Consider the following 10221-nt stretch of genomic DNA (forward strand, 5'->3'; position numbering starts at 1 on the left):
CATCGCTGCGCGCGGGGGGAGGCACGGAGTGCGCGCGGTCACCATGACTAAGCAGAGCCTGGATTGGTATCCAGGCAACGAGATGCGCAGGCCTATCCCGCAGCCGCACTCTGCGGCGCCAGCCGCCAGCCGCGTGGGCGGAGCTAAAGGGGGGCGGGTATGGAAAATTACAGAGGTCTCTCTTAAAGGCGCCGGTAGGTTTCCTGCCCAAAGCTTTTGCCCTGGTCACCCTATTAAACGGAAATATGAAGCAGGGTCTCCATTTCAACTTCGGGGAGGAAATAAAATTCGATTCGAAGTCAATTCCCAAGGCAGGCCTAGTCCATAATTAGGTAAATATGTTGGAATGAGTAGGCTCCCTAATAATCAAGAAAAGAAATAAGACAATATACCAAACCCCTGAAATATTGACTCCAGTGCAGAAAGAGCTTCTAAATATACAAGAATGGGACAAAAAAAGCAACTTCATGACGCCACATTGACTGTGGAACAGACTTAAAATGACTGGGCTCTGAAGCAAAGACGACTTGATTTTTGACAGATGAAGTGACAAATATATTAAAAATTATCAAAAAACAACATGTTTAAAAGGATACAGGATGGGTTCAGCATGCATCAGATTTGTCTTCTCTTTATAGATCAATTTATACAATAGAATAATCTATGAGCTTTTTCCTGGTTCCTAGTCGTTAAAGAACTTTTCTTCATGTTAGAAGCTTTTATGATTTACAAGTTAAACAGTAGTTTATTGCTGTCTTACTTTTCTGAAAGAAGAAATAACATGATTCTTCTGGTTTTTGCAACGTAAACATTCTAGGATATATTCTACTCCATGGCTCGGTAATTATTCCCCTTACCGAGCAATATTTACTAGAAGCCATCCTGCTAAAGATGGATGTAAAAAGTCTTCCCGAACGAAAGCTCTTGACACATTAAATATGTCTTCTGTCCATTTCAAAAGATGAAAGATCGTCCTCCTCTCCCTTTTTCCTCTGACATTCTGCTCCGTGGCACTTTCTGTTTTGTAAACTGCAGTCCGGCATACCCATCCCCTCCTGCTGCACGCAGGCTCTGACTGCAGACATTACCATGGGTATCAGAATGTACTGACATGAAATATGGAGGTGAGGTTCCAGTCTTACCGTGGCCCAGGCAAATTGATTTTCCACTCCCAGACCGAGCCATTTTCACCATGTTTCTCGGCTATATTTAAGCCAACCTTCTCTTAACATGTCTCTTTTTTCCCCCTAATGTATATTCCCTCACATTCCCATCATCACTTAATAATTTCTGACATCCCATTCCATATATTCCAGAATGCAAAGCTGTGATATTTGAGAACTAAGCAAATGTTTGGCAGGAGATTAGATACCTAGGACAGTGTTTAGCCTGTAATTTTCAAGTTTAGTAGTCAAAGAAGGGATGAGATTTGTGATATCCTACTTTCTAGAACCACAAGGAAAACTAATTACAAGTAACAACAAGGTATTTGTATAAAGTTGTCATCCACTTTGAATTTGTAGATTTAATGTCACGGGAACTGTGCTTTTGAAACAAAAATACATGCAGCTACAGTTGGTGCCTGCTTTTCTGGCCTATTTATCAAAGCTAAGAAACTAAACTCTTTCAGACCAGATGATGTTTCTAACTTTTAAAAGTCTTGGTCATGAAAGACTAGTCTGCAATGATAGGTAATAGCTGCAGAGGTAGGCCAGGGCAGGTGCTGGTGTTGGGAACTGTGGCTGCCCACTTTCCTCCACAAAAAAGTGGCATTTTACAGCCCAAATAGCTCTGCAGGTTGTCAGTGGCAGAGAAGAGCCCTACTGTGCCTGGGGATAGTCTCTGCAGAATAGAGATGGACAGAAAATACTGTATACAGCTTGGGGGAAAACTGTTGTACACATAACAGTTTATGATTGTATTATTATTTACGATTGTATTATTTTCCATATGAAAAACTATAAACCTACGTTTGCCTCACCCTGTATAAAGAATTCAGATGGAAAGGGTCACCTGGATTTTCCCTCTGAGATCCATTTCTACTGTTAAGTGGCGAAGAGGCTACGTTATTGTAAACTAAAATCTAACTCTGATGGTTAAAATATAATGAAAGAATTCCGGAAGAAAACTAAGTGTTTGAGTATGTGTAAAAATATTGGTAAGCAGAGTTGGGAGATTTTGGGTTGCTTACTTATTTAATAAAGATGATAAAATTGCATAGTTCATAAAATGCTCCAAAGGAATTCCTAGGTCTCAGTGCAGGAAGACAGTTTGAGAATTCAGCCTTTGAAGTAGGGGTGTCGGATAAAATACAGGACATGTCTAGACGGATTAGAATTTCTGATAAACAAGGAATAATTTTTCATGTAAATAATACACTAAATTACATAATTGCACTAAAATAATGTTATTGGAAATGTAACTGTATTTCTATTTGTTAAATATGACAACCATACTTGAAGGGCCTTATGGAGGACACATGTAGTTAGGTCTCTCCATCTGCATGAGAGTGGTAACCACCACCAGAAGCTTCCGGTTCAAGATGCCAGGCTGAGCTATGAATGTGACTCACACAGCAGACAAATATGTTGCCCCAAAGAAGTTAATAGATGGCCACCATGTGCAGGCCATCAAAATATCATGAGCACTTACCATTTGCTTGCTCACTCATCCATTCATGAAACAATTATTTATGGAGTGCCAGGCATAAATTCTGGGAAGAGTAAGATAAATAAGGTAAAAGTCCCCTTCTGTGAAGAGTACTTATTTTTATCAGGCAGACAACATGTAAAATAATAATTACAATGATAGATTACAAGTTTGATTAGAGGGCCACAGGAACATCAAGTTTATCTAAGGCAGGGAAAAACAGGAAGGCTTCAAATAGGAAGTGACCCTGAATGACATGGTCTCAGAGACTAAGCTGGTGAAATCCGAAAGGACAATAGTAGAGGCAACTGCATGTGCAAAGGCAAGGAGTATGAGGGTATTGTGGGTTTTTTCAAAAAGCAAACAAAATAGGACAAACCAACAACAACTACAAAAACAGTGAAGAGTCAGGTGGAGCAGGGGCTGTAGGAGGGTTTGATGAGGCTATCTGATAGTGCAGGATGGGGCCAGATGATAAAGATAAGTCTCCCGAGCTCAGAGCTCAGAATCTCCCGTGGGCAGTCAGAATAGGCTCCAGGCGGGGGTGAGAGAGACTGTGACAGAAGACCTTTTCTATTTATTCTTTTTTAAAAACTGCGTGTGCGTGTGTGTGTGTATGTAGTATCTTGTGCTGGATCCTCGGAATGTACAAATGAACGCAATACTGATCCTACCTTCTAGATGCTCTTGGTTTTCCAGGGAAACCAGTTATGTGGAGAGTTACATTCAATACAATAGAAGAAGTGCTGTAAAGTAATAGAGATAAACACTGGATGAATCAGGGAATGTGAGAAGGGTGAACTCCTTGGAAGGGGAGTGCAAAGGCCAGCCAAGGCTTCCCCAATGAAGAGATTTTGGAATTAAGGTAGGTTTTTTCTGTTAATTTAAAGAAATGTAATACTGTTTTTGCAAATGGTTAGACATTTTCCCAACAGAACAAAAAGGTATACAATGAAAAGGAAATATTTTCTCACCCAGGCCCTTGACTGACATCAGAGGCGATCACCACCATTATCATTGACGTAATACAAATGTATCACTCCCCTCTCTTTTCAAACAAATGAAGGCATCATCTACTCACCTTTTCGTATCTTGATTTTTTTTAATTTAACAATATATTTTGGAAATCAGTACATGAAAAGCTAATATTTTTTTTATTTTTTATTTATTTTTCGTACTCAGTTCTTTTTAATAGTCCCATATTTCATTGTAGGGGTAAATCAAAAAATTTTATACTAATGCTCCGTTGGACAAGTAGGGCTTTACATCTTTTGCTATTACAAACGGTATCTTTATGTACATTCCCTTTTTGCCCTCGTGTAAGGGCATAGCTAGGATCCATTCCTAGAAGCAGAATTCCTGGATCAGTAGTTTGCTGTGTTTAATTTTTGACAGTTTTTGTGCAAATTCCCCTTCACAAAGAATTTATATTAATTTATACTTTTGTTGTCATGATAGGGAGGCTTGAGTTGCATTCTGATTAAAGAGTTGTTTACCAGGCAGATAAGTGACCAAAGAGCATGTTTAAAGGGAAGATAGTACAAGAACAGTCCACAGCTCAGGTGAGGCTGCAGAGCTGGAGACCTGTTTGAAAGAGACTGGGCGGTGGAGAGAATGAGGAACAACGTGCAGGGAGAAGGTGGTTTGAGCAAGTAGAAGGGTTCGTGATCACTACCATCATTTAAGAGCTTGTTTGTGCCAGGCATACTGTCTGCCAGGCATACTGTCTACTGTATCCTCATAACAAAGAAAGAAATATTCCCAAATTGGGGGAAGGAAACTGAAGCCCAGAGATGTTAACCTGCCCAAGGTCACACCAGTTTGCAAATGATGGATCTGGAACCCAATTCTGGCTTCCTCTGACTTCTATGCCCCACTTCTTAATCCCTTCTCCATGGGATCTTGAAAGTATGAGGAGCAGGACTTGGGGGCTATCTGACATGGGGAGAGAGGGACATTTGGGGGGCACTAGAAGACAGTGAGGCAGAGGCCTGGAGAGCCCTGACCCTGCTGGAACATGCCTACAACTTACAAGAACTTTTCCTTTCATGCTGGCACTGATTGAAATCTGGATGTTTTCAAGTTGAAGTAGTTTTCAAATATTGAGAAAAAAATTGTTTTTCTTCTTCTTCCTCCCATTCTCACCCCCTTCTTCATTTATTCAGTAGCAGATTTTATGCTTCCGCTTCTAGGAGACAGGTTTCTAAGAGCTATGTAGCTTCCAAAAGCTGTTCTAAGTCAATTGACCCTCAGAAGAAGTACATTTAAAAATATCCATCCATTTGATGTCTTGAGTATCAGCTCTGAAATCTAAATGACAAAACAAACCAAAAAATCTAGAGCTGTTTTGAAAGGATTACAGTGAATAAATCAATCAGTCTCTGATAACTGATTTTAATCTCAGCTGCAGTGCTGACATAGATTAAAAAATCCTATGTTGTATATTGTACATCTGTAGATTTAGACTCTTTAGTAACTGGCCTCTGCATTTGGGTATTGTTGCCAAAAGGAAGACTAATAGAGAATAATAATGATTGCCAAAAATTGTGGCTTTTAATGCATCAAATCCTTTTGAATATTCGTAAACTGTGTTCTCTATCCTAGTGGAATGCATCTTATTCTAAATATAGTAATTGAGAAGGACTTCATTTAAAGAGAAACTAGAGTTGTTTAAAATATAGGGGCAGGGGGATCGGAACTGATACCGCCCCAGGAAAGGTGGTCACATTCTCTGAACTGATTTTATGATCATCACGCAATGACCTCTGGTTGTTTTTTTTCCCCATTACTCGTGAATTTATTTTATTCCTCTTTACCTTTTGATATTCTATAAATCATTTTTAGAGAGCTAAGGAAGGATTGTGGGAAAGAGTTCAATTTTAGATTAGACTATACAGTGGTTTCCCGGTAAAGAGTATCAAAGTATGATTACACTAATATAGAGGAGAAACCTTAGAACTGCTTGGCCACCTTGCTTTAAACAGAGCTGTCTTTCCTGTCTCTGTGGGTAAAGGATCTAGCAGCATACCCACAACAAAACAATTGAAAATTGCTAATAAAATGATATGTTAATATGTGATATTTAGAGGTCTTTAGCCTAAATACCAACATTCATTTACATTAGGTAATTTTGGAGAATTACAAGATTTATGTATTTGCTGCACATTGGAAAAATAACTTCAGCAATCAGTTTCTCTTGAACCACATCTATACAGAGAAATGAACTAGTTAAAAAAGAGGTTTCTGTATTTTAATAGGTTGGCAGTGAAAGGATTCCTGTTAAGTATTTTACTTGAAGTTAAGTATCCATGTCTGGTGCTTGTTAGACACACACCTGTATCAAAACAACACACAAAGATCGTATGATTTAGCCCTGACTGGTGTGGCTCAGTGGGTTGGGCTTCACCCCACAAACTAAAAGGTTGCTGGATTGATTCCCTGTCAGGGCACATGTGTGGGCAAGGTCCCTGGCAGGGGGTTGTGAGAGGCAAGCAATTGATGTTCCTCTCCCTTTCTCCCTTCCTTCCCCTCTCTCTAAAAATAAATAAATAAATTCTTTTTTAAAAAAGGATATATGGTTTATAACTTAAAAGAATAAGTTTAGAAGAGTGAAGATAGGAAGGAGGAGGGTGGGTGGAGGTGGTATAAATGGTGAGAAAAAAAAAAGAGGATAATCAAACTAGAAGAAATGAGATTTGAACTCAGGTGGAATGCTGATGCATGGTAATTAGAAGACTCCAGATGGAACACTATTAACCCGACAATTTGGGGAGTCAAATATACATCAGTGAACCTTAAAAAGTTCAGATTCATTGTAAATCTTACTTTACATAAATATGTGGAAGTTTTTCATACAGAAGTATTCATGCCAACATTATTTATAAGAGCAAAAAAATGACAAATCTGGTGTCTAAAAGTAAGAGCATGACTAATAGTTACTTTTTATATAATCATCTGATAAGAGTATCATGCAGGCTGTAAAAATCATGAAGATTGTTATTTGACATAAAATACATATTATACTTGGCTAAATACAAACTGTGTGTTCAAAACTAGGTATAGTATTATTTTAAGGCAAATACAATTTGCTAAATGTAGGTTCTTTCTTGATAATGGCATTCCAGGTGATTTTTTTCTTTGTATCTCTCCATATTTTGTATGCTTTAAATTAAGCATAATTTGCTTTAGGTAATATGAACTAAAACAATTCATTTTAAAAATGGCTAGGGTGGCTCAGTGGATTGAGCACCAGTCTGCAAACCAAAAGGTTGCCAGTTCATTTCCCAGTCATGGCATATGCCTGGGTTGCAGGCCAGGTCCCAGGTTGGGGGTTTTCAAAAGGCAACTGAACAATGTTTCTCTCCTTCTCCCTCCCTTCCACTCTTTCTAAAAATAAATGAATAAAATCTTTTCGGAAAAAAAAAAAAAGGTCAGTAAAAGTACCAAATTGTATATGCAAGGTAGTCTCCCCAAAACACTTCAATCTGTGCCTTCAAGGACAAGTACCTGAATTAGTGGAGTACGTATTCTTTTTTCACTATTTTTCTAGTTTAAAAAAATCAAATTTGCTAAATAAAATATTTTCACATTTAAAATACACTTCCTCCTTTTATCAGGAAGAAGTGCTATGAAATTCTGGAGGCAAACAACTTAAGGTCTGAGGATGCTCTCTAATTCTTGTGCTTCTGTCTATCAGGCACATTTGCAGAAAACGTTGCCCAAGATTTCTATCTGAATCCTGTGTACAAAAGGAGACAAAAAAGGGGTAATCACTGCAAAATACAAGGACAAAATGAATCAGGCTCCTTTTCAGGAACTGCAAAGACGCAACGTGCATTCCTCTCCCCGGGTGAAGGAAGAAGGGATTTGAAACATAGTCCAGCCTTTCTTTGCGGAATGGTGGACTTGAAAGTGAAACCTGTGAAGGCACAGATACAGAAGGGAGTGGCTGAAGGGGAATTCTCTCAAACTCCTGCTTGGGTCAAAAATCTGTAAAGTCTTAAAATGAAAGCCTGGGCCCCCCCCCCCCCCCCCCCCCCGTCCTGATCACATTATACCCTTTCCAGTCTGTCACTTTGTAGCAATGCAGTATCTCATCAGAGCCCACGTGTTAAAATTCCTACTAGAATGAGGAAACCATAAGGACTCCCTCCTTTATGAAGAAATGTGATGCCTTTCCTGAGCTTTGTCACTGTAGTGTACCGTCACTTGGGGCCATTATTAAATTCAGAAATGTTATTAATTAACCCTTGCAAACCTTTGGGAAGCAAGTTTCATTACTAAAATTTAAAAAGGCACATTATTTTGGAGGCTTTCCAATGGTCTCACAAATGAAAAAAGAATGAAAATCTAACCCCTACTCTAAGGGGACAAATTTATAAATAAAACCAAGGACAAATGACTCCTTTATGCTAAATATACCATCACAAGCCGAAGGGCTTGTGCTATTTTTACCCACACTGGCTCTTTTACATCCCAAATTCAGTAAAATAAAGCGGAGAGAAGGAAAGAACATTAATCTAGGGCAGTTATCCAGGCAGAAATTGAAGGTCTAGGTCCATGGAGTTGAAGGGGAGCTTTGGGCCTTTATCTAAGTGCCATGCACACTAAGTGACTGCTTCCTTTCTTATTTCCTGTATTACTAATACACAATTATCACCATCTACATTTTACTTTTTGAATAAACCACCCAGGTGGTGATGTAAAATAATATAACTTCGTACTTCGCCACACCTTTTGTCCCAGAGCAACTCCTGGGTACAAATCGAACCAATTCCAACCACACTTGGGCAGAGCGGGGAAAGCTACTTTAAGCCCTAGAATCATTCAAGGATATTTTTCTCGATCTGCAGGGAGGCTGGTCTAACCTTTTGAACAAAAGCTGGAAACTGTAAATGAAACTGCAAAAACATAAGAAGACACATTTTTATCCCACTAGGACTCGCCCTGCACAATCTGCAGCACCTTCTCTCTCCCTCAGCAAGAAAACGCCCAGAGGAAGGCGTTTCTGACTTCCTGGTTATCGTTAAAAAAGAGCAGCATCGTAGAGAAAAAAAGACAATGGGCACCGAGAAGGCGGCCGGCGACTCCTGGCCGGTAACCTTAGGGGTGCCCAGGGCCTGGCCCACTTGACACGTGCGGTTGTCTGCTTCTCCGCCCAGGAGCCGCGAGGTGGCCTCCAAGGCTGGGTAAAGGAACGGCGCAGCTGGTTTTCAATGCACCATTCTACTTGTTCAGCCCTGCCCTCCGCTATCTGCCCTTTAAGGGACCCACCGGCCGAAGGGCATCTAACAAACCACACCCTTCACTGCCGCCGCCGCCGCCATCTTGTTGTTTTCTTCCCGGCTGGCCACGTGACGCGCCGCTGCGGAAGCCTGTGTCCCGCCCCAACTTCCGGCCAGACTGGTTCGAACAGGCCGAGGCCTACAGACGCGCGGCTGCCCCCTGGAGGCCGACCGCTTCCGGACTCGCCCACTCTTCCGACATTTCTCTTCCGCCTTGTCGCACGTCGCGCTTTGCAGCAGCTCAGCACCCTGCTGTTCGAGCCTGTACCCGCAGCCGAGGCCTCTCAGTGCGGCGCTCCAGCGTTTTCAGTTGTGTTCATTGTGAGTCACCTGCATCATTACGCACACTTTAAACATTAAACGCCTAACAATTGTATCGAGAGATTTTGGTACGCGGTGATTGGTGTGTCAGGTCTTTCAATCTGGAGTCCCCAGCCTCAGTGTTCTGACCCTGGCCCGGGGCACGTGGCGACGCAGCCGTCCCCAGGGGTGGGGCCAGGGACGCAATCCAGCACCCCCCCCACCCTCCCACCCCCCGCCTTCTTACCCGACGCGCCTCCTCCACTCTGCATTTCCTGAGTGTCATGACAAAGGCCCCAGCACGTGGTTTATCTTATTCACCATGCACGACTCTGTGGGACGGAAGTTGTTGGGTTTTCAAAAAGGAAAGCCAAGTCCTGGATTATTTGCCCCAGTGGTAGAACCTGCCTTGAATCTTGGGTATCAAATTTTCCACACAACCGTGGGGCTCTCAAATGACCCTGTAAATCTGTAGCCTCAGGGGGCTCGTTACAAATGCGAATAGTGGGGCCTTAGTTTGCTGAGACTCACTGAGAGTCACTGAATTGTTAACATTTGGCCACATTTGTTTAATCATTTGTCTCTCTATATGAGAGTTGCAGGGTAACCCTATTTTTCAGTTAGGGAAACCAGAGTTTAGAGAAGTAAATAATTGCCCAAAGTGCTCAGTTTATTAAGGAGGGAGTCAGCATTTGAACTCAGTCTGTGTGTCTATTACCTCCATTAAAAAAAAAAAAAAAAAAAAAGAATAGTCCAGTGGAGTTTGCGTTAACTGTTTGAATCAGGAACAGACTAGGGGAATGTCTCAAATGTTAAGGATCATCCTTCAGAGCAGCAGACCCAACCAGGCTAATTTTCCCTCTTTGCAAAATAAGTAAGCCAAAGGCTGTTGTGTGATAAGGTGTCCTGAGTGCTGGCGCTCAGGTTTTTGGGCCCAAAGACAGCCCCTGAAGGGATGGGGGCCATTAAAAGAAGCCGATGGAAGGAA

The sequence above is a fragment of the Desmodus rotundus genome, chromosome 10 (genome assembly GCF_022682495.2).
Source record: "Desmodus rotundus isolate HL8 chromosome 10, HLdesRot8A.1, whole genome shotgun sequence".
Lineage (NCBI taxonomy): Eukaryota > Metazoa > Chordata > Mammalia > Chiroptera > Phyllostomidae > Desmodus > Desmodus rotundus.